Source organism: Empidonax traillii, unplaced genomic scaffold (assembly GCF_003031625.1).
Source record: "Empidonax traillii isolate 1590-97213 ecotype Southwest subspecies unplaced genomic scaffold, ASM303162v1 scaffold502:size815047, whole genome shotgun sequence".
In the NCBI taxonomy this organism is placed as follows: domain Eukaryota; kingdom Metazoa; phylum Chordata; class Aves; order Passeriformes; family Tyrannidae; genus Empidonax; species Empidonax traillii.
This window is the reverse complement of record NW_020955695.1, coordinates 132,406-136,911: the sequence shown is the minus strand read 5'-3', so window position 1 is coordinate 136,911 and position 4,506 is coordinate 132,406.

Here is a 4,506-nt window from a genome sequence, read left to right as displayed (position 1 = left end):
AATCCTATTATCTCCTGCTGAGGAGAAGGTACAGCCCACTTCCAGAGAACAGTCACCTGCCATCTGTTTGACACAGGGAGCTGGGCCCATGACCGCAGTGGTCCCCTCAATCAGACAGGAGGAAGTCTCCTGCTCGGGGATCCAGAACAGGCAGGAATGAAGTTGAAAATCTGTGTGTAAATGATACAGAGAAATTTGAAGCAGTCAGTAAAAAGTTCCTCTGTGCCTCCAGCCCTCCTGGCACCCCTTTCTGCACACCATAAGAAGGTAGAACACAAAAGAGAGGTGATTAACTTCATTACTAGCTAATGGATGTCCTTCCAGTACTACTGACACACCCCCTCCTCAGTACAGTTAACTAGTAGATAATTGCAAAGTGCTCTGAGATCGTGCAATAGTTGGCAGAGATGTGCAAAACAGGTAACATGCGTTAGTGACAGTGGGGCTGATATAATTGCTACAAGTCTGTCATCCAGCCTGTCTCTGTTTAATACACCCTGTCCACCAGTGGCCGGGTCCCACAGATTGTGGTGGATGTTGTTTGACCTCAGATGGCTCAGTGACCCCCTGCTTTGCTATTGTCTTGTTGGGAAACTACCTGGAAATCTCAGCTGCCTAAGCCAGGGGTGAAATGCTTGTGCACTCAGGTGCCTAGAATAAGAGTGAGCACAAGATTCCAGCTGCTGAGGCAATGGATAGGAATGGTAATGGAGATAGTTCCACCTGAGTCACTGCGTGTTAAAAGCTTGCATTTATCCAGCCTTACCGATGGAGCAAGGGCAGAGCATCAGCTGTGGCAGCACTAGAGGGTGCCAGAGGAGACTTTTCCCAGCAGCGGCACCGACCTCACCCTCTGGCACAGATCACAGAGGGCAGCCCAGCTCCAGCTGCCTTCCCCTGCCGCTTGCCTTTACCCAGGCACAGCACTGAACCTGCAGACTTGCACGTCTGTGCTCACACCCTGCTCTGTTCCAACACATTCCCTGTGCTCAAAGTGAAGGAGCTGCTCTGTCCCTGTAACATGTGAGGCCCAATACATGAAACTCAGCCAAACCCACACCTCACCAGCTCGCTTTCTCCCCCAGAAAGCCTTTGTGAAGAGATGGAGCAGCGAGCCTAATCTTTCACTCTTTAACCAGGCAAAATGCTAAATACTTGTGGTTGTGAAGACACTGCAGATTCGGGTCTTCTGTGGTTAAGATGAGAGAAAAGTTTGAGATGCAGAGTTCAGATTTAAAGATCTGATCAGTAAGATGCACATCTCTCTATCTGCATTCTTACATTCATAAAATACAAATCACAGAATCATAGCATGGTTAGGCTGGAAGGCACCTTGAAGATCATCTCGTTCCAGTCCCTCTGCCATGAGCAGGGACACCTTCAGCTAGGCCAGGTTGCTCAAAGCCAAAGCCCTATCCAACCCGATCTTGAACACTTCCAGTGATGAAGCAGCCACAGCTTTTCTGGGCAATGCGTGCCAGTGTCTCACCACCTCACAGTCAAGAATTTCTTCCTCATATCTTATCACACCTGCCCTCTGTCAGTTTAAAGCCATTCACCCCTGTCCTATCACTCCAAGCCCTTGTCAAAAGTCCCTCTCCAGCTTTCTTGTAGCCCCTTTAGATACTGGAAGGTGCTTTAAGGACTCCTTGGAGCCTTCTGTTCTCCAGACTGAACAGCCCCAGAACCTCTCAGTTTGCCTTCTTAGGAGAGGTGCTCCAATCTATTTTAAATACATCTTAAAGCACTTAAGAGCCTGTGAGAGACACACATCTAGGAACAGCCCAATCCAAAGAGCAAGGAACCATAAAGTCAGACCCACCTCTCGGTGCCCTGCAGGAGGGTGAGACCTGCCTGTTTGCCAGGTGCCCCTGGCTGTAAGTCAGACTTGAGGCTCTGCACCCCAAGGTCCTTCCTTACTGTTTGGTTTGACTCGATTACAGTCACCAGCATGGTTTTCTAAACAGGAGCAACACTGCCTGGAGGGCTCAGCACCGGGCTGGAGGCCTCACTGGCTGGGAACCCCACTAAAATCGTATTTTATAGTAATGATATAAAAGCAAGTATGGAGCATAGCTGGCTAGCAGCAGCTGTGCCAGCTGAGGCTGCCTGCTGTGCTTATGGAGGTGAAGCCCCAATCCTGGCTGGGAAACAAAAGTGATAGTGGCAGCAGCGGGGTGTCCACCAGGTGCCTTAATAAGGATTTCTCTTTTTCTTCCAGCCTCAGAGCAACGAAGCGCTGTGGACCCACATCCGCTACTCAGGTGGGTGGTGTTGGGGCAGGGGGCACCCTGGGAGGGTCCCTGGCCCCTCGATGATCCCTGATTCAACCAGTGCAGCACCCACCACTGCACCACATTCCCCTGGCACAGAGGAAGGGCTCCTGGCTCCCCACTCTACTGTGCACCGGCCCGTGGTCCCCAGGGACTGCTGGGGCATCCAATGGCCCTAAAATGCCTAAATAGCCATTATGTTCTTCATGGCACAGTGAGGGCTATTTCTTCTGATGGAGGATGGTGCCAGGAGAGCTGCTGTGGGAGAAAGGGATCAAGTTGGCCCCAGCACTGCACGGGGCAAAAATGAAAGAAAAGAGTTTTCCCAGAGTAGAACAAAAAATCTGAACATCTCTGTGGATTTCTGCAACCCTTACCTATCTCATAAAAAAAAGCTTTCACTCCGCAAATGAACAAGAAATGCGTTTTTGAGAATTTACTGAGTACACACACCACGCTGCTGGGGTATTTCTGAAACAAGCCAATGGTTTCCTGATGTATGAAAAATGTAAATGATTTCCCGGGGAGCAGTGAGTGAGTGAACACACCGTGTCAGAAGTAGCACTGCCCTGCATGCCCGGCCACATTGGGTGTTTGTCCCATGACATACCTCAAATCAGCTACTAAAAGTTTTAAATCATACTAAAAATATTGTTGACCATTTTACTTTCTGTTAACAGCGTGAGGCAGCACTGAGTCTAACCTAATAAAAATTCATGTTCTTTAGAGGAAAAGCTTAAGAAATTTGGCCTCAGCCCAGAGGGTCGGTGCTGCCTGCCTGGAGACCTTCATAGTCCCCTGGTCCTGGGGGTTTCCAGCTGGTGTGCTGAAAAATGAGGAGTACAGCAGGGAAACATGAACAGCATAGCTGTTTCTCTTGTTCATTCCAAGAGAAAACGTTCATGTTCGGTTCCAGTTTAATTTCTCATGATTCTGCTCTGTATTAATTAGATTTTTCTGTTTCTGTCTGTGTGCTGCTATTTTGTCCTGTCTTCTGTTCAGAAAAACCCAGAACCAAACCCCAAGAAAAGGGCTTATGTTACCAGCATCTCCACAGAAAGCACTTTTTGTCTTCTTTTCAACTCTGAACACTTTTTCCTCATCTCATTTACTGTCTTCATTTTCCTGTCCTTTTTAGGAATCTGTGCTTCCTAAACTCATAGAGATACTTTACTTAATATATTTTTCTGTGTTTTAAGCAAGACATATAGTAACGAAATGGTGCATAAATAGAAATTTGGAGGAATAATTCGTATAAACTGGAGTTGAGTCCCAAAGGCACAGCTTAATCAAAAGAGCCTGTAAATTTCCACAGAAGATGATGCCTGTCCAGAGCAGATGTTATTCTACCTCTGCTCTGCCCTATTCTCTAGTTCACTCTCTCCTTTCCTCTATTTTTTCATCTTTCCTGCAGTCAGTCGGTATAAAACACCCCACTTCCCAGAAGATATTTGTAATCATGGGACCATCTTTTCTCTCTTTTATTCCAGGTAAAAGCATCAAAGGAGTAGCCATAAATCTCACTGCTGAAAGAGGCTCTATTCAGATCAGAAATGGTTCCATCATGATCCCCTGTGATGGCCTCTACCTGGTGTCCTTGAACGGTTCCATGTACTCAGAGGAGAACTTGCTGAAGCTGACCCTGGAGAACACACAGAAATCGACCAGCACTGTCCTCTGGATACAGACTGTCCAGAACAGTGACGACACAGTAAACTTCACCACAGTGTTCTTCTTGTTCCGTGACGATTACATCACCCTGTGCACCAGCTCCAACGCCAACATCAGTGGTCTGTCGCTCAGCCTGGTGTTAGTAAGCTCCCCTGAAGAGACTCTCTGTAGGAGCTGACATATGCAAGGCAACATGTAAAGTGCAGCCTTGCCTACCAATCCATTTGCCTGTGGGATGACTGTTCTCACCAGCTGTACTTGTACAGGCAGACTGCTCTAGCCTTCCTCCTTGGGGCTGTGGAAAGCCCCAGCTAGAGGGCAGATAAACCACAGTGCAAATGGGCTTTATATAGTGTGTGCCATGTTCGTGTCTTTGGAGCTCTGTGCAGCTGATTTGCTACCTAGGATGGATCTTTCCAGCTCTGGGGAAGGGGATGTGCAGAGCCCTTGAGGAGAACAGAAATTAAAGCCAAAGAAAGTCACACAAGCTTAGCTCATATTCAGGGAAACCCCTGTATATAGGACAAATGTGCTGTATGTTTGCTCAAATAAAAGTCTCGTA